This window comes from Rhinatrema bivittatum, chromosome 8 (genome assembly GCF_901001135.1).
Source record: "Rhinatrema bivittatum chromosome 8, aRhiBiv1.1, whole genome shotgun sequence".
Lineage (NCBI taxonomy): Eukaryota > Metazoa > Chordata > Amphibia > Gymnophiona > Rhinatrematidae > Rhinatrema > Rhinatrema bivittatum.
The window spans coordinates 275,327,113-275,351,446 of NC_042622.1; the positions used below are offsets into that span (position 1 = coordinate 275,327,113).

Sequence of the window (24,334 nt, forward strand, 5' to 3'; positions counted from 1 at the left end):
CAGTGGACGTGGAGGGTGGGGAGATGCATGGACCGCTGCTGTCCATGCTGTGCCTGGTCTGTGGTGGAGCAGTGGACGTGGAGGGTGGGGAGATGCATGACTGCTGCTGCCCATGCTGTGCCTGGTCTGTGGTGGAGCAGTGAACGTGGAGGGTGGGGAGATGCATGGACCGCTGCTGTCCATGCTGTGCCTGGTCTGTGGTGGAGCAGTGGACGTGGAGGGTGGGGAGATGCATGGACCGCTGCTGTCCATGCTGTGCCTGGTCTGTGGTGGAGCAGTGGACGTGGAGGGTGGGGAGATGCATGACTGCTGCTGCCCATGCCGCTGCCCATGCATGGAAGGCTTCAGTTTGAATAGCTCAGCACCTTGTTCAGGTGCCATAATATGAACATCAGTCAACAGGAACCAGAATCTGCATTCTTGAGATTATTTCTAGTCAAACATTAAAAACAAGAGGTCTGTGGTGGATTTGTAATTAAATACCTGAGACACATCTCTTCTCTCATTTGCACAAAAGCTGCAAGGCACAGGGAATCGTTGTGCATTTCCTGGCATGAGGGGGTGCCCTATCTGCAGTAACACCATGCATGCTAGCAATGTTGTAGGTCGCTTAGAAACGTTTGGGTAGTTTTTGAAGCCTAGTTTGACCAAAAGAAAAAAAAAAGTACATTTTGAAGACATGAAATGGATAATGGGTAGGTGGCCATTTTGGGTTTTTAGTGGCCTTGAAATGCCACTCTGCTCATAACCAGGGGTAGCATCGTTGACCATCAGGCACATGGAGAGTCAGTACTGGCCGTGCTGATTATTTCCATGCAGAAACAGAAATCATGATCATAAAGCTTGAAATGTTGCTGGCAGTCAGCTGTGGTCGCCTGCGGGAAGAGGACACTTTCTGTAACACTAACCCCTCATGGCAGGAAAGTCAGTCACAGGTCTGTCTTAACAAGACCCTAAGCTCCCCAAGCAGCAGGAACTGTTTCTTATGTGTCTCTGTGCAGCACTACATATATCTGGTATGCACTATACCAATAATTATATATATTATTAACAACAGGCCTATCTCTGCAGTATACAGCACAGTTCTCCTCAATGCTGTAGGGAGGAGGGTAAGCAGACATATTCCAGAATATCCGTGCTTTGGTATTAATGGCCCTTTAAAACAAGCCGAAAAGGCATCCAGCCGGCTTCCCCCCGCTCAGCTGAGCCCCCGACCACCTGACTCTCAGTCCTTGCATTCTGCGCTCCTGGCTCGGCTGCGCACTTTTGAGAGGAGCCCTCGCATCTGCCTGGAAGTTCTCACAATGAAGTGAAGGTTGAGGACGGAGCCAGCGGAGGATCTGCCCCCAGCAGCCTCCCGAGGGGGAGCCGGGAAGAGAGAAAAACCCAGAGGGGGGGGGGGGGGGGGCAGCACCTGTGCAAGCCCCGGGAGCTTCCTGCTGGTGGGGGGCACCTTAGGTGGCTGCGGAGCTCTAGACCAGCCCACCCCAGCCCTGCATCAGAGTCTCCCCCGGAAGGTGGCTGCCGAGGCTGAGAGAGCGGAGCCCCGGCGGCAGCTGCAGGATCGGTGAGTGCCTGCCCCTGTGCTGGAGCTGGGCTAGCAGGGGGGGGGGGGGGAGCTGCAGGCTGGCCCCCGGGAGCTCGTGGAGTCGCTGCCTGCACAGGAACGCGAGCGCTGCCAGGCTCTCGGCTGCAGGTAGGATCACGTCTGTGCCGTGCGCTTACATCTGCCTTTGCCCGGACCACCTGTCGTGTAGGGTGAAACCTGCCTGCATGTCCCGACAGAGAGAGACCCCTGCAGAGTCGCATGTTCCTGCAATCCAAGGTCCCATCCCCAGCAGCGCGAGCCTTCATTTGTGAGCAGGCTGTGCATTCCCGGGCTCTGCACTCCCTGTCTGAAGCAGGCTCTGAGCATCAATTCTGCACAGTTTTGCATAAGTCACGTCCCTTTTCAACAGAGGAGAACATGCACAGGGTCCATGACAGACCCCAGTGAAGCTACGCAGTGCCTGCGGCTTGCAGAGATGTGCGAGCTGTGTGCATCCTAAAACCTGGGAAGAGAAATCTCCCTTCTTAGGGGTTTTTTCCATCTTTTTCTTATTGCAGCCCTAACAGGGTTTCAGTAAATGGGCTTCCTGTGCACTGAGCATGTACTTGGGGATCACCTGTGCATGAACAGAATATCCATGCAGCCGAAGGGGTGCCCACCTCATGCCCAGTATCCTTCCTGTTTACAGGAAGCCTGCGGGTGCGGAGTTTAATCTAACTTAATACTGAGCCATGCAGAGTGTAGCGATCTGTCACACATGTCACGTCCGCTCTTTGTGGACAGATCCTACATAAATGGGAGAATGACAAAGTGATGTCCCAGAGAGTGAGCCCTGTCTACAGGTGGTTGGGGAGGACAGGTGTCTGGATTTGTGAGGGGATGGTACTGGCATGCAGTGGCCTTTTTTCTGGAACATTGGCTTGTGAAGGTGTTGGGTTTTTTTGAGCAGTGTGAATCTAACTTTCAAAGCTATTTGCGGTGCAGCATTTGCATGCATAAGTGGACGCATGGAGATTAAGGCTAGTGTTTTATAAACTTTGCGGTGGGAGCTGCACAGTTTATAAAATGCCGCATAGTTCTGCTCCAAAAGTAGGTGCATATGTTTCGGTATAAACGAAAATTTTCAATGCAAGAAAACACAGACTTTCTTTACCCATTTAGAAACATAATGCATATATTTTACGTGCAAACCAATTGTGACACTGCACACGTTAATACCCAGAATTAAGCAGGGAGGCAGGTATATTTTAAAGCATGTGCGAGTACTTGGAGTCTCACCAGTTCGTCGATATTTCTGCCAGTTCTCCCAGTCTTCCAGTTCACTTAGACCCTCTAACCCTTCACACAGAATCCACACCACTTCATCGATTCCTCCCAACCAAAAACTGCAGACAACAGACATAAGAACATATGAAATGCCTTACTGCATCAGACCAAGGGTCCATCAAGCCCAGTATCCTGCCTTGAACAGTGGCCAATCCAGGCCATAAGAACCTGGCAAGTATCCAAACATAAATAGCTCTCATGCGACTAATGCCAGCATCAAGCACTGGCTATTCCCTATTGATTAACTGCAGTTTATGGACTTCTCTAGGAACTTATCCAAACCTTTTTTAAACCCAGCTTCACTAGCTGTCTTGGCCACATCCTCTGGCACCAAATTTCAGAGCTTAATTGTGCATTGCATGATTTGTTTTAAATGTGCTACTTGCTAACTTCATGCAGTGCCCCATAGTCCTTGTTTATCCGAAAGAGTAAATAGCCATTTCACATTTTCCCATTCAAGTCCTTTCATGATTTTGTAGACCTCTCGTATCCCCCCCCCCCCTCAGCTGTGTCTTCTCCAAACTGAACAGCCCTAACCTCTTCAGCTTTTCCTCATAGGGGAGCTGTTCCATCCCCTTTATCATTTTGGTTGCCCTTCTCTGTACCTTCTCCATCGCAATTATATCTTTTTTGAGATGCAGCGACCAGAATTGTACACAGTATTCAAGGTGCGGTCTCACCATGGAGCGATACAGAGGCATTATGACATTTTCCGTTTTATTCACCATTCCCTTCCTAATAATTCCCAACATTCTGTTTGCTTTTTTTACCACCACAGCACACTGTACCGACGATTTCAATATGTTATCCACTATGACACCTAGATCTCTTTCTTGGGTTGTAGCACCTAATATGGAACCCAACATTGTGTAATTATAGCATGGGTTATTTTTCCCTATATGCATCAACTTGCACTTATCCACATTAAATTTCATCTGCCATTTGGATGCCCAATCTTCCAGTCTTGCAAGGTCCTCCTGCAATTTATCACAATCCGCTTGAGATTTAACTACTCTGAGTAATTTTATGTCATCCGCATATTTGATAACCTCACTCGTCGTATTCCTTTCCAGATCATTTATAAATATATTAAAAAGCACCGGTCCCAGTACAGATCCCCGAGGAGATCTGCCACTGTGAAAACAGGCCATTTAATCCTACTCTCTGCCTGATTTCACTTGCGCCAGTCAGTTAGCAGGCGTAAAAGTGTAGGAACAAGTTTGGTAATGTATTCGTGGATATCGCTTACAAAACAGTAACTTCCATGCGTACTGTTGAACCTGCTCTGGAATGGCCCTAGCTCGCCCCTTTTCCCCCACAAGGCTACTGAATGTGTCAATCGGAAAATACGCATGTAATCTTGATGTTCATAAAATAACACGTGGGCATGTAGGTGCTGCTTCCATGCATGTTTGCTGTTTTTATGGGTGAAACCCCTTTATAAAAGGTTACAGGGAATTGGTGCCATCTGCAGATTTTGGGTGGTGTGGCCATGGAATATTCCGTGGCAGCTGGGCAGTGTTGCAGTCTCTGGTTCTTGGATAGAGCTGCAGTGCTAAAGTCCTGTGCTTCTGGGCCATTGTTGCCAAGATGACTCTGTTGCTCTTGGGCAGTTGTGCAGCCTGTGTGTGTTTTGTGTGGTGGTGCAGTCTGCGGTTCTTGGGCAGTGTGTTAGTGCTGTATAATCTGTCTGCCATTTGGAGGTGTCAGAGATGGGTTTTGGGCAGTATACTGATGTGAAGACTTCTGCTTAGCCTGCAGATCTCAAGGACTCGTGACAGGAAGATCCCTTTCTGAAACAAAGATGTATCAGCGCGTTACGCAGTTTGGGCAAAAACAATGTTTCTCGTATATAGCAAACGCAGACTTAAGCCTCATAGACCTTATAGCAAATCTGATTAAAAAGTGAGTATTAGATTGTCCCCGTGGCTGAACGTCAGTGTTGTTCCCTGCCTTGTGGAAGACCGGGGTTCATTTCCTGTGCCCAGGGTTTGCTTCCCTGTGCTGGCAGGGGTTGGGGATGCTGTACTTAACTGTTGGAATAGGGAGAAGATCTCCGGGTAACGTGCACTCACAAACTTTAGCGAGCATTATCAAAGCAAACTTATACCTGTACATAACTGTTGGAATAGGGAGAAGATCTCCGGGTAACGTGCACTCACAAACTTTAGCGAGCATTATCAAAGCAAGCTTATACCTGTACATAACTGTTGGAATAGGGAGAAGATCTCCGGGTAACGTGCACTCACAAACTTTAGCGAGCATTATCAAAGCAAGCTTATACCTGTACATAACTGTTGGAATAGGGAGAAGATCTCCGGGTAACGTGCACTCACAGACTTTAGCGAGCATTATCAAAGCAAGCTTATACCTGTACATAACTGTTGGAATAGGGAGAAGATCTCCCGGTAACGTGCACTCACAAACTTTAGCGAGCATTATCAAAGCAAGCTTATACCTGTACATAACTGTTGGAATAGGGAGAAGATCTCCCGGTAACGTGCACTCACAAACTTTAGCGAGCATTATCAAAGCAAGCTTATACCTGTACATAACTGTTGGAATAGGGAGAAGATCTCCGGGTAACGTGCACTCACAAACTTTAGCGAGCATTATCAAAGCAAGCTTATACCTGTACATAACTGTTGGAATAGGGAGAAGATCTCCGGGTAACGTGCACTCACAGACTTTAGCACGCATTATCAAAGCAAGCTTATACCTGTACATAACTGTTGGAATAGGGAGAAGATCTCCCGGTAACGTGCACTCACAAACTTTAGCGAGCATTATCAAAGCAAGCTTATACCTGTACAGAACTGTTGGAATAGGGAGAAGATCTCCCGGTAACGTGCACTCACAAACTTTAGCGAGCATTATCAAAGCAAGCTTATACCTGTACATAACTGTTGGAATAGGGAGAAGATCTCCGGGTAACGTGCACTCACAAACTTTAGCGAGCATTATCAAAGCAAGCTTATACCTGTACATAACTGTTGGAATAGGGAGAAGATCTCCGGGTAACGTGCACTCACAGACTTTAGCACGCATTATCAAAGCAAGCTTATACCTGTACATAACTGTTGGAATAGGGAGAAGATCTCCCGGTAACGTGCACTCACAAACTTTAGCGAGCATTATCAAAGCAAGCTTATACCTGTACAGAACTGTTGGAATAGGGAGAAGATCTCCCGGTAACGTGCACTCACAAACTTTAGCGAGCATTATCAAAGCAAACTTATACCTGTACATAACTGTTGGAATAGGGAGAAGATCTCCGGGTAACGTGCACTCACAAACTTTAACGAGCATTATCAAAGCAAACTTATACCTGTACCTAACTGCTGGAATAGGGAGAAGATCTCCAGGTAACGTGCACTCACAGACTTTAGCTCGCATTATCAAAGCAAACTTATACATGTACATAACTATTGGAATAGGGAGAAGATCTCCGGGTAACGTGCACTCACAAACTTTAGCGTGCATTATCAAAGCAAACTTATACCTGTACCTAACTGCTGGAATAGGGAGAAAATCTCCGGGTAACGTGCACTCACAGACTTTAGCGCGCATAATCAAAGCAAACTTATACCTGTACATAACTGTTGGAATAGGGAGAAAATCTCCGGGTAACGTGCACTCACAAACTTTAGCGAGCATTATCAAAGCAAACTTATACCTGTACATAACTGTTGGAATAGGGAGAAAATCTCCGGGTAACGTGCACTCACAAACTTTAGCGTGCATTATCAAAGCAAACTTATACCTGTACCTAACTGCTGGAATAGGGAGAAGATCTCCCGGTAACATGCACTCACAAACTTTAGCGTGCATTATCAAAGCAAACTTATACCTGTACATAACTGTTGGAATAGGGAGAAAATCTCCGGGTAACGTGCACTCACAAACTTTAGCGAGCATTATCAAAGCAAACTTATACCTGTACATAACTATTGGAATAGGGAGAAAATCTCCGGGTAACGTGCACTCACAAACTTTAGCGAGCATTATCAAAGCAAACTTATACCTGTACATAACTGTTGGAATAGGGAGAAAATCTCCGGGTAACGTGCACTCACAAACTTTAGCGCGCATTATCAAAGCAAACTTATACCTGTACATAACTGTTGGAATAGGGAGAAAATCTCCGGGTAACGTGCACTCACAAACTTTAGCGAGCATTATCAAAGCAAACTTATACCTGTACATAACTGTTGGAATAGGGAGAAAATCTCCGGGTAACGTGCACTCACAAACTTTAGCGCGCATTATCAAAGCAAACTTATACCTGTACGTTTGCTGTAAAAATGCTTGGTGAATTGGCCACCGGGTGCATAGAGGAGCTCCTGTAAAGTCACACCACCTCTTTGGAGGATGTAACTTGTGCCGGGTAACTCGCAGGCATACTTTTAAAGCCAAGAAGTACACCAGCCCCGGGACACCTCTCTGCCGCTCATGTACAAGTAGCCCCGGCCTATTGTCTAAGAGCCATCTAAGCACATAAAACTGGATTTTATTTGTCTAAATGGCTTTGAAAATCAACCCCACCCCACCCCAAGAGTGGAGGCAATTTTCCACGACTACGTTTTACCCCCATGGTAATAAATAAATGGGGCAATAAATAAAAGCCACCAGCACCTCCTCTCCCATCTGTAAAAAAGGGCCCAAGGGGATGTAGATGTGCTGAAGCAAAAGCCAGGAGAATATGTGACAGCCTGTATGTATGAGGAAGAGAGAGTCAGTATGTGTGTGTGTATATGAGGAAGGGAGAGTCTGTGTGTGTGAGAAAGACTGTCAGTGTGTGTGTTTGTGTATGTGTGAGCCTGTATGTATGTATGAGGAAGAGAGAGTCAGTATGTGTGTGTGTATATGAGGAAGAGAGAGTCTGTGTGTGTGTGTGTGTGTGTGTGTGAGAAAGACAGTCAGTGTGTGTGTTTGTGCATGTGTGAGCCTGTATGTATGTGTGAGGGAGAGAGAGTTTGTGTGTGTGTGTGAGAAAGACAATCAGTGTGTGTGTTTGTGTATGTGTGAGCCTGTATGTATGTGTGAGGGAGAGAGAGTTTGTGTGTGTGTGTGTGTGAGAAAGACAATCAGTGTGTGTGTTTGTGTATGTGTGAGCCTGTATGTATGTATGAGGAAGAGAGAGTCAGTATGTGTGTGTGTATATGAGGAAGACGGATTCAGTATGTGTGTGTGTATATGAGGAAGAGAATGTCAGTATGTGTGTGTGTATATGAGGAAGGGAGAGTCTGTGTGTGTGTGTGTGTGTGTGTGTGTGTAAGACAGACAGTGTGTGTGTTTGTGTATTTATGAGCCTGTATGTATGTGTGAGGGAGAGAGATTGTGTGTGTGTGTGTGTGTGTGTGAGAAAGACAGACAGTGTGTTTGTTTGTGTATGTGTACACCTGTATGTATGTGTGAGGGAAAGAGAGTCAGTATGTGTGTGTGTATATGAGGAAGAGAGGGTCTGTGTGGGTGTTTGTGAGAAATACAGTCAGTGTGTGTGCTTGTGTATGTGTGAGCCTGTATGTATGTGTGATGGAGAGAGAGTTTGTGAGTGTGTGAGAAAGACAATCAGTGTGTGTGTTTGTGTATGTGTGAGCCTGTATGTATGTGTGAGGGAGAGAGAGTTTGTGTGTGTGTGTGAGAAAGACAATCAGTGTGTGTGTGTTTGTGTATGTATGAGCCTGTATGTATGTGTGAGGGAGAGAGATTGTGTGTGTGTGTGTGTGTGTTTGTGTATTTATGAGCCTGTATGTATGTGTGAGGGAGAGAGATTGTGTGTGTGTGTGTGTGAGAAAGACAGTCAGTGTGTGTGTTTGTGTATGTGTAAGCCTGTATGTATGTGTGAGGGAAAGAGAGTCAGTATGTGTGTGTTTATATGAGGAAGAGAGAGTCTGTGTGTGTCTGGGAGTGTGTGAGAAAGACAGTCAGTGTGTGTGTTTGTATATGTGTAAGCCTGTATGTATGTGTGAGGGAAAGAGAGTCAGTATGTGTGTGTGTATATGAGGAAGAGAGAGTCTGTGTGGGTGTGTGTGAGAAAGACAGTCAGTGTGTGTGCTTGTGTATGTGTGAGCCTGTATGTATGTGTGAGGGAGAGAGAGTCAGTATGTGTGTGTATATATGAGGACGAGAGAGTCTGTGTGTGGGGGTGTGTGAGAAAGACAGTAAGTATGTGTGTTTGTGTATGTGTGAGCCTGTGTGTGAGGGAGAGAGAGTCAGTAAGTGTGTGTGTGTGTGAGAAAGACAGTCAGAGTGTGTGTGTGTGTGTGTGCGCATGTGTGAGAGAGAGAGAAAGCATGTGTGAGTCTTGCACTTGTCCACATTAAATTTCATCTGCCATTTGGATGCCCAATCTTCCAGTCTTGCAAGGTCCTCCTGTAATGTATCACAGTCTGCTTGTGATTTAACTACTCTGAATAATTTTGTATCATCCGCAAATTTGATAACCTCACTCGTCGTATTCCTTTCCAGATCATTTATATATATATTGAAAAGCACCAGTCCAAGTACAGATCCCTGAGGCACTCCACTGTTTACCCTTTTCCACTGAGAAAATTGACCATTTAATCCTACTCTCTGTTTCCTGTCTTTTAACCAGTTTATAATCCATGAAAGGACATCGCCTCCTATCCCATGACTTTTTAGTTTTCGTAGAAGCCTCTCATGAGGGACTTTGTCAAACGCCTTCTGAAAATCCAAATACACTACATCTACCGGTTCACCTTTATCCACATGTTTATTAACCCCTTCAAAAAAATGATGCAGATTTGTGAGGCAAGACTTCCCTTGGGTAAATCCATGTCTTTCTATATGCTCTACGATTTTGATCTTGAGAATAGTTTTCACTATTTTTCCCGGCACTGAAGTCAGGCTCACCAGTCTATAGTTACCTGGAACGCCCCTGGAGCCTTTTTTATATATTTTTTTATATATTTTTATAAAAATATATATTTTTATATATTTTTTTATTATATTTTTAATATTAGCGCTTAGTATTTGTTTTATATTTTTAGTTAATTTAAAATTACTGCTCCTTATTTAAAATTGTTTGGATTGTTCTTGTTATTTTATGTATTTTATGACTTGTAAACCATTACGATGGCTTGTCTTAGTGACGGTATAAAAAAACGTAATAACGTAATAATAAATAACAATATTACACCAGGCCCTAAAACACCAGTGCACCTCCTATTAGGAAACAGAACAAGGCAGGCTGCTATAGAGCACAGAACACAGAAACTATGCACTAGCAGAATAATTCACCTTGGTCACACATGTAGAACAGGCAGATCCTCACTAAATAGAGAATACAGAGACCATAAAGTATAAATAGAAACGAGCAGCTAGAAAGCACAAGCCAGACTCCTTATAAAGTGCTAGAATCAAAAAACAGAAACATCGCCAATCCTCACAAAACAAACAATAAGGCCAAGAAATATAAAATATCTTAATAGTAAAACCATATTTCAATATGGTTCATAAATATTTCAAAAGAGCTGATGAAAATAATAACATCCAATAATTAATAACTCATATTAAAAATGTTAAAATTTTCCTAAACATCAATAAAATATTTCAAATAAAGTCCAAAAATACAAACAAATAAAGGTAAAAAATATTCCAGGACTCCATACCTGAGAGCTTTAGATTTCCAGTCATCTTAGATAAGTCATGATTTAGGGGGTTATTTTCTAAAGCTATCGCACGCATGCGAGAGCTAGCTCGGGGCGGAGTCAGCCCCGGAAGAGGAGGAGTCGGAGCAGCACCAGTGCTGACGCCGCGAAGACTGCGCCGACAGCAAAAGGTAAACACCTTTATCGCTGTCAGTTGCGCGTCGAATAACTACACCATGGAGGTGCGATCGATGCCGGCTAGCGCAGGACCGCCCCCCGCTTCACCCCCCTCCCCCAGCCCCCCATTACCGCGGGATTCACTATCCCTTGCGGCATTAGTGAATCCAGCCCTTAGTGAGGGAGAGGAAGAGTGCAAGCTTTATCCTCTCTCTCTCTCAAAGACACACACGCTAACCTACACATTCATTCTCTCCCTTACAAACACATTCTCAAATATGTTCACTCTCCTGCACACTCTCTCTCTCTCTGACACACACACTCACACTCAAACATACAGGCACTCACACACCCTCTCATACATGCTCACTTTCTAGCTCTCACTCATACAGGCTCTCCCTCACTCACCCACTCAAACAAAACTGATGCCCTCACTCACACAAACACAGGCTCTTGCACACTCACTGGCCCTTTCTCACACTCATTGACTCACTCTCCCTCCCACACACACACACAGGCTCTCTCACACTCACTGAATCTTTCTCCCTCCCACATGCACATACAGGCTCTCTAACATTCACTGCTTCTCTCTCACTTCCTCATGCACATATAGGCTGTCTCACACTCACTGTCTCTTTCTCCCTCCTACAGGCACTTACAGGATATTTCACACTCACTGAATCTTTCTCCCTCACCAATACCTAAAGGCTCACACATTCTCTCTCACACACAGACACATATACACACTGACTCTCTCTCTCTCACACACACACACACACACACACACACACATACATACTGACTCTCTCTTCCACACACACACACACACACATGCACACACACACTGACTCTCTCTTCCTTAAAAACACACACACACACACATACATACTGACTCTCTCTTCCTCACACACATACACACACTGACTCTCTCTTCCTCACACACACACACACACACATACATACTGACTCTCTCTTCCTCACACACACACACATACTGACTCTCTCTTCCTCACACATGCAGGCTGTCACATATTCTCCTGGCTTTTGCTTCAGCACACGTACATCCCCTTGGGCCTCTCTTGTCAAGGATGGGAGAGGAGTTGCCGGTGGCATTTATTTATTGCCCCTTGGTAAGGCGGAGAGGTGCTGACAGCCCCACTTCCTGTTGTGCTGCAGCCAGGAGGAGATGTGCCACAGTGGGAGGTGAGTCGGCGGCAGCCTCTTTTCTTGTTTTGCTGTGGGCAGAAGCTAAGAGGAGCTGTGCCAGCAGCCCTGCAGGGCCTTTCACTGTAGGGCTTCAGGTGGGAGGGGAAGTGCCAGAGGTCCCGCTGCACCTTTTCTCATTGGGCCGTAGCAGGGAGAGGCACAGGCAACGTCCTGAAGGTTGTATAGCACCAATGTCGGTTGTGGAGTTAAAACACAGCTCCTTCAGGCTGGTTGAGGAGATGTGGATGTCGAAAGCTACTGCCCTCGTATGGAGGGCTGAAATCCAGACAATTTCCAGACATTTTAGCCCTCCATCTGGCTTCCAGACAGTACCTTTAAAATCTGTACTATCTGGAGAAAATCCGGACAGCTGGCAGTCCTAATGCACATACGTGTAACGGGCAGTCCCTGCTCGGTGGAGTTTACCGTCCAGTCCTGCCTGCAATCCAGCGTCTTTTCTGTGGGGAAGGGGGAAAGGGCATTTATTGGATCTCCATTGCAAACTGTGATAGCAACAAAGCACTGAAAATTTAGAGGACAAAAAATTGTCAGTCCCCTGTCTGATCCCCCCTGCCATTGGGCAGAAGCTCCAGTTTAAGGGTAATGGTGGGAAGGTGGAGATCTCTCAGACTATGATCCATGCCTGTGCAGCCTGTCCCTCACCATTTATAGAAGGCTGTTTCATGATATAGCCCTGCACTCAATATATCGCCGGCCCCAAAGCTTTTCTGTAGGCATGCTGCACTGCTGTACGCCCAATCCACACGTTATCCTAGGAATAGTGGGTAGGCTTCTAGGAAAAGTAAAAAGTCATGGGATAGGAGGCGATGTCCTTTCGTGGATTACAAACTGGTTAAAAGACAGGAAACAGAGAGTAGGATTAAATGGACAATTTTCTCAGTGGAAGGGAGTGGACAGTGGAGTGCCTCAGGGATCTGTATTGGGACCCTTACTTTTCAATATATTTATAAATGATCTGGAAAGAAATACGACGAGTGAGATAATCAAATTTGCAGATGACACAAAATTGTTCAGAGTAGTTAAATCACAAGCAGATTGTGATAAATTGCAGGAAGACCTTGTGAGACTGGAAAATTGGGCATCGAAATGGCAGATGAAATTTAATGTGGATAAGTGCAAGGTGATGCATATAGGGAAAAATAACCCATGCTCTAATTACACAATGTTAGGTTCCATATTAGGTGCTACAACCCAAGAAAGAGATCTAGGTGTCATAGTGGATAACACATTGAAATCGTCGGTGCAGTGTGCTGCGGCAGTCAAAAAAGCAAACAGAATGTTGGGAATTACTAGAAAGGGAATGGTGAATAAAACGGAAAATGTCATAATGCCTCTGTATCGCTCCATGGTGAGACCGCACCTTGAATACTGTGTACAATTCTGGTCGCCGCATCTCAAAAAAGATATAATTGCGATGGAGAAGGTACAGAGAAGGGCTACCAAAATGATAAGGAGAATGGAACAGCTTCCCTATGAGGAAAGACTAAAGAGATTAGGACTTTTCAGCTTGGAGAAGAGACGACTGAGGGGGGATATGATAGAGTTGTTTAAAATCATGAGAGGTCTAGAATGGGTAGATGTGAATCAGTTATTTACTCTTTCAGATAGTAGAAAGACTAGGGGGCACTCCATAAAGTTAGCATGGGGCACATTTAAAACTAATCGGAGAAAGTTCTTTTTCACTCAACGCACAATTACACTCTGGAATTTGTTGCCAGAGGATGTGGTTAATGCAGTTAGTGTAGCTGGGTTTAAAGGATTGGATAAATTCTTGGAGGAGAAGTCCATTACCTGCTATTAAGTTGACTTAGAAAATAGCCACTGCTATTACTAGCAACAGAAGCATGCAATAGACTTAGTTTTGGGGTACTTGCCAGGTTCTTGTGGCCTGGATTGGCCACTGTTGGAAACAGGATGCTGGGCTTGATGGACCCTTGGTCTGACCGAGTATGGCATGTTCTTATGTTCTTATGTTCTAATCAAAACTTCTTATGTTCTAAAACCAAAACCAAACACTGCACAACCATTTGAAATACTGTATTATAGTGCAGCAAATTTGTAGCACTACTCTAGGAATAGTGAAGTACAGAATGACAGATTGATAGCAGGAAGAGGAGCCTCCATAGACAGTTCATTCATTAACGTCTCTTCAGCACAGGCCGTCGATCTGCTTCCTCAGTCACTTTCGGCAGGACCATAACCACCAGCTCTGTGGGTGCTGTGGATGTCTGGACGTCCCCCCCCACTCTGGCAGCTAAGAGGAGAGGACAGACAGAAGAGGTGGCACAGATGATATTGGGGGCGCCTCGAGCAGAGCTTTGCGCCTATGATGCCAGAAGCCCTGCGAGATGAATATCTTCACGTCCCTTTCGGGCAGAAGAAACTCCAGACCAACAGAGCTAATGCAAACTGCCCTGGGGCTGGTGCCCGGGGACTGTCAGAAGACGGGTCAAGCAGTGCCAGGGAGACAGCACAACTGGAAGCCCTGTAAGAGCCATTATAAATCAGAGGAATAAATGAAAATAATCTTCCTTACCCAACGTGACATAATTAAACCTCCAGTGCTTGTCCTCTGCGCTTAGCCTGAACCGATTAAACGAGCTATTAAGATAGAGCAATCAGCTGAGATAATGTATGCGCCGCAGGCCGCCAGGCCCCTGGAGACCTATCCGAGGAGGCTACAGGCAGGAAAGGATTCATTTACCTCCCCCTGGAGCTGGGAATAAATCTGTGTCCCAGGCAGAAGGAATGGGGAGCGGGGCTGGGGGAGGCGATAAACCGGCTGGAAGGGCTGGGACGAGCAGAGCTCCTGGGCAGCACAGCAGAGACACCGAGGACGGTCACCTTTCAAGGGGACATTTTTAATAAAGCAGCAGATGGAAAATAAATAGAAGCGGAGATCGATGGTGCCCAGAAAGGTGTGTAACCTGATAAAGGGCATGGGAAAAGATGCCCTGCAGGTTTATTGGCAGCTTAAGCAACAGGTCGGTGATATTCACCCAGACACAAAGTACCCCTGCAGTTTGGCAGCTAAAACATACAACACACTACCATAAGTGCCTCCCTCTGAGCCCTGAGCCACTGATGGAGCTTTTTGTTATCAGAACCAGGGCTGGGATCTGGTGCCATGAGCCTTCATTTGCGATTTTGTTTTCCAGCTCCCTGATTTTGTATCTTCACCCCCCTTCTCCCTCTCCAGCGTAGCTGGGCTGCTCGTTGCTTTGGCTGTCCTGAGCTGGGGACCTTGAGGTCACAGGCCTTGAATCAGACGTCACCGTGATTTAACTCCCCCCCCAGGGGCTGTGAATGCTGCCTCCTCGGCATCCCCAGACCCTGCCAAGCCCGGGAGCAGAGGATGCGACTCGGGGATGGAGCCGGGGACTTTCTGCGTGGCAGTGTGCAGCACTTAGCACCCGAGTCTCTACGCTAAGCCCGTCCTTAAGCTGCTTTAAATCAAGGCATGGTTGTGTGTGTGTGCGTTAGCAGCGTGCTGGTTAGGCATGATCTCTTCTTTTTTCACAAACTCACCTCTTTCTAACAAATGTTTGCTCACTTTCAAAGTACACACATCCTTTCAGAAGGCTAAAAAATCCACTTTAATGTATTCGGCCAGTCTATCCACAAAGCTCCTTGAGCCCAAGGTGGTGGCGTGGATTACAAAGTGGTTGACTGATAGGAGACAGTGTGACAATGGGTGATGGTGAATGGAAGCAACTCTGAGGAGAGATTGGGGTTAAGTGGAGGGCCACAAGGAGCCGTGTTGGGACCGGGCCTGTTCAATATCTTTGTGAGTGACATTATGGAGGGATAGAAGGTAAAGTTTGTCTATTTGCGGATGATACTAAGATCTGCAACAGACTGGACACGCTGGAAGGCGTAGAGAGCATGAAAAGTGATTCAAAAAAACTTGAAGCGTGGTCGAAGATTTGGCAGATGGGTTTCAATGCCAAAAAATGCAGAGTCATGGATGCAGTGATCCAAAAGAGCTGTCTGTGATGGGGAGGTGAAAGACTGATCTGCACAGACCAAGAGAAGGATGTTGGGGTGAAAATGTCTGGTGATCTGAAGATGGCAAAGCAATATGACAAGTTGACAGGTAAAGCCAGAAGAATGCTGGGCTGCATAGAGAGAGGAATATCGAGTAAGAAAAAGGAGGTGATAATGCCCTTGTACAGGGCCTTGGCGAGGCCTCACCTGTTCAGTTCTGAAGTCCATATCTCAAGGAAAGAGACAGAATGGAGGCGTCCATAGAAGGGCGACCAAAATGGTGTGGGGTCTGTATCGGAAGACTTATGATGAGAGGCTGAAGGATCTGAATATGTTCACCCTGGAAGAGAGGAGGTGCAGGAGAAATATAATACAGACCTTCAGATACCTGAAAGGGTTTAAGGATGCACGAACATCAAACCTTTTTCATTGAAAGAAATCAATAGAACTAGGGGTCATGAAATGAAACTCCAGTGGGGACGACTCAGAACCAATATCAGGAAATATTTCTTCATGGAAAGGGTGGAGGATGCCTGGAACGCCCTTCTGGAGGAGGTGGTGACGATGAAAACAGTCAAAGAATTCAAAGGGGCGTGGGATAAACACTGTGGGTCTCTAAAGGCCAGAGGTCAGACATGAGAAAAGGGAAACCTGCCGGCGCGACGGTTACTGCTACCCTTAGCAGAAGGCATGGAGACTGCTACCCTTAACCAATAAGCCTCGATGCTTTCAATGCAACTGAAACATTGCTCCCCGCTTGAGTGGAAGGGGGAAAGGGGGAATTGGATTCCGGCACCAACCAAGGGTCCCTCTTCTACAGTTTGGGATACTGATACGCAGCCATAAGGGAAAAAGCACAGGACTGCTTTTCTGCTAAATCTATAAGTAATAAGATAAACAAGCCTGGCAAATTTAATAATACATCACACCATCAGTCAAATTAAATCATATAGTGACTTTTTATCATTTATTATCATAAATTTTATTTCAATTACAAAAAATATTTTAATAAAGATCTTTTCACAATTATTTGCATTTAAATAGACAAAGGAATACATATTTCCAAAAACAACATTGAATATTAAAAAACATCCATACATCCATCCACACACACATTAATTGTCTCTCTCGTAGTGAAATGTCTTTTCTCCGTTATTATTGAGAAAACTCTCTTATTCCTTCTTCACAAAGCACAAAGTGCTCCCGACATGTTTCGCCTTCTCACGGGCTTCTTCAGGAGAGTATATTTCAATTCACTACTGAACCCATATCTTCCCAAGTATCCCTGTGCATATGTATTCTCAGATCCTGATTTTTATTTCTCAAAAATTCCACCGAATTCTCACTCAGTTTTTCTTTCTTCTAATTGCTTCCTCACCAAGAACAGCACATAAATGCTCACTTTCTTCTGGCGCCTCAAGGGACGGATAAACTCGCCACCTCGAACAATCCACAAAAGCTCCCTTCTTCTTAGCGTTTCTCCGCCATACCTCCCAGGCATTTGAAATAAAATGTATGTCACTATATGATATAATATAAATCCATAAGCAACGCAGGCCAAGCAACATTGTCTGAATTTTCAAGAAAGCTCATCACCCAGTAACAAATATTACTAGCTGAAATGTTTGGGGGTACTAGCATGGACTGGCAGTTACTACCCTTAAGAGAAATATGGGAGTAACTTGCACAGAGTGGCAGTTACTACCAAGCTTGCTGAGCAGACCAGACGAACCAGTTGGTCCTTTTCTGCCGTCATTTCTCTGTTTCTGTGTTTTATGTGTGTAGATCCCAGCTAAGGGGCCTATGCCCCTAAAAAACCCTTTAGCATGGGTATTGTTAAAACTTATATGTGTGCCCTAAACCTTGGCATGTACACACATACACAGAAATAAATAGCCTCCATAGCAGGTGAACACACTTAAATACTAGCCCATGAAACTGGAGCATCTATGAGCTTATAGCACCTAGGAGTCCCCTAAACTGAGCATGCATAGTCCTCTCTTCCTCAAGATTCAGCCCTCTAACTGCAAACCTGTATAAAAATTAAGTCTGGCACAAGGACCCTGCTTGTTAAGAAGCTGGAGAGCATCTGGATCCCAGAGAGGAGGTAGAAGACGTTCCTGGAGGAGAAGTCCATAAACTGCTATTAATTAATAGGGAATAGCCATTACTTGTTGCCAGCATTAGTAACATAGGGAACTATTTAATGTTTGGGTACTTACCAGGTTCTTGTGACTTGGATTGGCCACTGGGCTTGATGGACCCTTGGTCTGACCCAGTATGGCAGGTTCTTATGTGCTTATGTTATGTAAGAGAAGAGGCTTCTAGGAAAGGATAAACCAGACCAAAAGCACACACCTCAGAAGTCTGCCAAGGAGGACTGGCATCAGAAGATGCCTCGGCCATCCCTGGCACCTCCACCCCCAGAGACGCAAGCCATGCAGAAGCAGCCATCTCAAAGGACCACAGACCAGAAGGAGAAAGACTGGAAAGTGGCATCGAACCCTGAGTCAGAAGAGACCGCCACATGACGATCCCTTCCAGTTCCCATGTCATGCTTTCTGTGAGGGACCAATATTGCAGCCTCGTTTCTGCTGCAATATTGGTCTTGCAGACTGTTTGCACCATTTGAGACCATGTAGGCCTCACAGACTGCACGAAGTGCAAACTTTTAATGCAATCATGGCATTCAACTGGAACGTGCAATAGACCACAGCCATCTAAGGTGCAACTGCCTCATCTCGCCTATTTATAATTAACCCCCACCCTTGTCCCATGCTGACATATTTGCAAGAAACCACCGTCAGTCCATTATTTGAAAGAAGATCTTTATTGGATGGATATGACTGCAGCATAAGTCACAGCTTACAACTGTTATAATACAAAACAATTACTAATATTCATTCAATTTACGAAACATTGATTACTAAAATATTCTCAATCTCCGGGGGTGACTACACCCTCACCTGCTGAATTTCAATTCACTAAATGCTCCATATGATCCTGCTACTGCAATGTAGCACCACTGTGGATGCAGGGCCATCGAAGCTGTGCTCTAATTTCACAGGGGCCCTATAGTATCATGCTACAGCAATTGCGCGCCATTAGGGGACACAGGGCCGTCGAAGCCTTGCCCCTCAGTTTATCCTGCATTCGATCCTGATCACCGACAAAGTTCTAGCAATGCGCTGAAGTCCTGCTCCGTAAAAGAGCAGGTGTCACTCCTTAAGCATGCCAACACAATTTTGGGTGATGCGCAGGTCAATTCCGGCTCTCAAAGCTGAAGACTTGACAGTCACCTCATCTCTCTGTCGCCCACCGATGCAGCATAAGAGCAGGTATACCATGCTACTTGGTATTCTCAGGCCTGCCAGCTTTCAAGAATTGCACATGCCAAGCACTTTGTGTTGTGGTCAATCCCCACCACAAGCCCACGGTAGTGACACCTCACTTGCCGTGGGCGCCCCACCAACCCAGCTGCAGCCATATCTTACAACCATTGATGCTGCCTAGAGGTTTAACAACTCTTAATGCTCTTGTTCAATATCCTACCCGAAATGCATACTGCTCTGGAGATAGTACCATCCTTCTAAAATTTACAGAAGAATACCGCAGATTGTCACCACCTATGTGATTGCCTGAATTCTGGAAGGTGCTGAATATCGCCTTGTGCCTGTCAAGCCCTGTATCCCAAAAAATATGGGGTTTAGTACATGGGATGTGCAGTATGCAGTAATAATCGAATGGGAATATGGTAGTCCTGAATCGCTCCAACTGCCCGGGGTCCACCAAGCTAATTTCTAGAGCATAGATGAATAGCGTTAAGTTGCCTAGTGCTTGCTCTGGAGACCTTGCTTTTAAGAAATATGAACTAAGATAAACAAAGTGGTTAAGAAGGTATGAAATGCCCACACTGGTAAGAACATATGCTCAACTGAAGGATCTGCAGACCTTGCAGTAAGGAAATAATTACTATCATACAAGGCAGTCTTGAGGACTTGCCGTCATATCAGTACACTCAGGGACATTATCTGCTCATCATATTACATGGTAGCTTTTAGGTGACCTCTGACGCATACCTATATTGAACAGGGGTGTGCACAATTCACACTTCCATTCGCCTTCCAGAACAAGGTGATTGACCACAAGATAGCACCAATGCTCCACCATCCCTGATTACTCCTAGACGCACACCAAGAACTGCCATGTCTGGCATACGAGGTCATCAGCTATAGCACATGCTCATGGAAGAGAACCGAAAAACTGGTGTGAAAAGAGTTACTACTGTTAGAGACTGTCCGAGTACACCTAATACAACACCACCTGACTAGTTAGTGCCTCATATTGAAAAAAAGCTGCCTATATGCAGCGATCTTTTTCTGCGAGAGGGTCAATACTGTAGTCGGTCAATTTGCTTGGGAACTAGTGACAGGAATAGTATGGACACTAGAAGACAAAACGTCCCAAATGCAATGAATAGCCTACAGACCAGAAGCTGACTGTGATTTTCATAACATTGCCACTGTACGCTTGGACATGTATGCGTGCTGACTGAAAAGTAAGGGACATCTGTGCTCCTCTCCGGGGTGAAATACATCATGTGAACAGTCCCTGGATACCCCCAGTGACCTACCAAAGGAAAACAAGAATGACCTGCAGGAAATGCCGACAAGCGAGTGTGGAGGTGTAGCCATCAAACTAACCGACCCAGAAGTCCAATATTGATTGGCCATTAGCTTTGGAAACCCAGACGATAAGCGATAATTGCTCAAGTAAATGCAGATGGTTTGACCTGGGAAATAATAATTGCTGAGGAGTGGCATTTTGCAGTCTCGCTAAGATAATTGGGATCGGCACTGGAAACAGAGCCCACCAAATGAGGCAAACGTTCAATAACTGCGTGACAACAGTAACGCTGTATTAGACAATGCCGAGAGAGGCATCACAGTGTCATTTCGCCCGCTTTACTACAGTGCAACCTACTGCACAGCCAGAATACTGGAAAAGGATATCCAATCCTGCCTGAAATTGCCCACCAGGATAATTACAGAAGGAAAATGCAATTGACGAGCAATTAGTACTGCTACAACTCCTGCTACCGCAAGTCAAGGTGTAAAAATTGTCAAGTTTGGCAGCTGCTGGTTGAAGCTCTTGGGGGGTAAAGCTGACCTGGTAACTAGAACTGCATTCAGTGATGTGGAAACAATGGCTTACCAGGTTATTGCTGGATCTGTACATAATTAGCTACGAACCATATTGAGCAAGTTGCCACCTGTCTATGACCCAATGGACAAGACAGAGTTACTGACCTCCTCTGCTACTTTACTGGCCCCTCTCGAACAGATAAAGCACAAAAAGGCAAAAGGATGATTTAGTATTTATTTAAGATGAGAGCATAGATACTTGCCTGAATCGTTCATAGAGCCAAAATAAGTTGCCACATGTAAATTGCTGCCCGTATGTCCGAAGTATGTGCAGGATGCAACCGAAGATGTCAAACAGGGAAATGAGAATGCCTTAAGTTCCATAAATGACCTGATACGGAGAGAGAGAGGATGACGCAGGAGTGATGTCCTGCAAGTACTTGCGTTGTCATTAACTGGTCGAATGGAACCAACAGTGAAAGAATTGCTCTAGAAGCTGTATGGGACATTTTGTTGCGTGGTGGGTTACATCATTAACAGGCTGCCAAGTGAAATAAGGAAAATTGCCTTCACTGTTCTCTGCTGCCAGTAGACGTGTGATTTTATTACCGAGCCAGCATATTTTTAACTGAAGAATTAAAATCCAAGATATGCAAGCAAAATTGGTTCCAGGCTGCATATGTTCTCAGATAATAAGCAGGTCATGGATTCAACATAAGATAGGAAGAGAAATTTAAACTAAAATGCCTGCCTGCCAATGCTAAATCTTGCACATAAAACCGGGAGTCTGAGTGTCTGGCGCTGTGTGGCCACGGAACTTAATGGCTTATGTTGTCGCTAGGCCTTTAATGGAAAAGTATAGGAGGTCAAGGTACGAGGCAGCAGATGACATCAATGACAGCATGGGATAACTGGTGCCTCATTTGCATCTGGCGTCCTTGTGCTTACATACTGGGCTTCATGGCCCCTTGGACTGACCCAGTATGGCAAGCCTTGTGTTCTTATGTTTTTAGGAGTTTCTGCTCTAACATCTTTTCAGATTGGTTTAGCGTGCATGCTAGGCCATTCATACATAGTATGCTACTTTCTGTGCATATTACGTTGCCTTAGCATTCATGCTAAACTTTAGTGTATAGACCCCTAAGCCTCTGTGATCTCATAGGTCTCAAATTGCAGATCACAAGAAGGGCGGTATATGGTCTACAATGTCCATAGATAACATATTGAATTTTTATGTTGGTCTAATAAATGTATCACAGCTTCCTGAAAATGTGTGTGTACATGTGCATACATAGAGAGAGGCAGAGAGAGAAAAACATCTACCTATCTATATATGTACTGAGAGTTAATAGCCTGCTGGACCAGACAAATTTCTGTTATCTCTGTCCTTCTCCTCCATTGCCAACTCTCAGTCCTGCACGTTCTACTTTGTGGCACCATATCCTTGGAACAGCCTTCCTAATCTGCATCGTGGTCCCTCTAAACACCCAGCTCTTTTGAGGCAGCTTTTGAATCTTCAACCCTGTCTCTCCTGGATGGTAACCATGTTTTCTATAATAAATATGTTTTGTCTGTGTGACTGTATTGTAAGTGCCACGGAGCAGGGACTGTCTCTGATGTATATCTCTACGGTACTGCATACGTCTAATAGTGCGGCACAAAATAAATAGTGGTAGTAGCAGCTCGTTTATCACCGATCAGAGGCATTCAAACCTGTTTGAGTGGAAAAGCAAATAGTATTATTTTGGCTATAATTCGACTGTTAGTGGCACAACTTATAGAATCGATGCTGGCAGTTCCTCGTGCTCTTCCCTCAGTTAAATCTTTTTGGTTAATAGCCTCTCTCTATTGCTGTGCAGCTCATTGATAGGGTGGCTTTGTTGAAAATTAAATTCCACAGTGTCTTCATTGTCGTGGTTTGCAGTCGACTGTCGAGGGCAATCAAAGCAGCACTTGGAACAGCGGTCACAAACAGAGATATTTATTGTTCACGTTCTCTGCAAGTCTTCCGGCCTAGCTAACCTGTGTGTATTGATCCTCACACTAGCATATACATAGATGTATTCTTGTTATTAAAGACTAAGCTTCATGTCCTCATTCCAACAGTGTGACGTTTTTAGGGGAGTAGGAGTTAGGAGGGAAGAAAGCATGACAACTTGGTAGCCAACTTTTGATTGCATTTGTTTAGGGCGAATATGGGAAGCCATGGGGCAACCAGGTGACAAGGATCTCCTACAAGTTCAGATAAGAGCATAAGACTTGCCATACTGCTTATCCCAGGGCTAAGAAGTGGATTTCTACAACTCCGCCTTAATAATGGTTTATGGACTCTTCCTCCAGGAACTTGTCCAAACCTTTTTAAATGCAGCCACATTAAGGGGCGGATTTTAAAAGCCCTGCTCGCGTAAATCCGCCCGGATTTACGCGAGCAGGGCCTTGCGCGCCGGCGTGCCTATTTTCCATAGGCATGCCGGCGCGCGCAGAGCCCCGGGACTCGCGTAAGTCCCGGGGTTTTTTGTCGGGGGCGTGTCAGGGGCGGGGCCGATCGACGTGGCGTTTTGGGGGCGGGACGCTGCGTTTCGGGGGTGGGCCTGGGGGCGTGGTTTCGGCCTGGGGCGGTCCGGGGACGTGGCCGTGCCCTCCAGAACCGCCCCTGGGTTGCATCTCGGCGCGCCAGCAGCCCGCTGGCGCGCGTGGATTTACGTCTCCATCCAGGAGGCGTAAATCCATGGACAAAGGTAGGGGGGGGTTTAGATAGGGCCGGGGGGGTGGGTTAGGTAGAGGAAGGGAGGGGAAGGTGAGGGGAGGGCGAAAGAGAGTTCCCTCCGAGGCCGCTCCGATTTTGGAGCGGCCTCGGAGGGAACGGAGGCAGGCTGCGCGGCTCGGTGCGCGCCGGCTGCCCAAAATCGGCAGCCTTGCGCGCGCCGATCCTGGATTTTAGCTACTAAAATCCAGCGTACTTTTGTTTGCGACTGGTGCGCCAACAAAAGTACGCGAACGCGCATTTTTTTAAAATCTACCCCTAAGCTTTCACCACATCCTCTGGCATCAAATTCCAGAGCTTAATTATGCATTGAGTAAAAAAATATTTTCTCTTGTTTGTTTTAAATGTATTCCCTAGTAACTTCATTGAGCGTCCCCTGGTCTTTGTACTCTTTCAAAGCATAAACAACCAATTAGCATTTACTTGTCCCATTCCACTCATCATTTTATAGACCTCTATCATATCTCCCCTCAGCCATCTCTTCTCCAAGATGAAGAATCCTAACTTCTATATCCTTTCCTCATATGGGAATTATTCTGTCCCCTTT

At 45.6% G+C, this 24,334-nt stretch overlaps 1 protein-coding gene across 1 annotated transcript in view; it reads left to right on the forward strand.

Annotated features, from left to right (window-relative positions):
* The first annotated feature begins 1,331 nt into the window (after nt 1–1,331).
* LINGO3 (leucine rich repeat and Ig domain containing 3) overlaps nt 1,332–24,334 on the forward strand; it is a 77,285-nt gene continuing 54,282 nt past the window's right edge. Inside the window, exon 1 of the mRNA XM_029610972.1 lies at nt 1,332–1,567. The gene's annotated coding sequence lies outside the window, so the exon portion shown is untranslated. The remainder of the gene's footprint in view (nt 1,568–24,334) is intronic.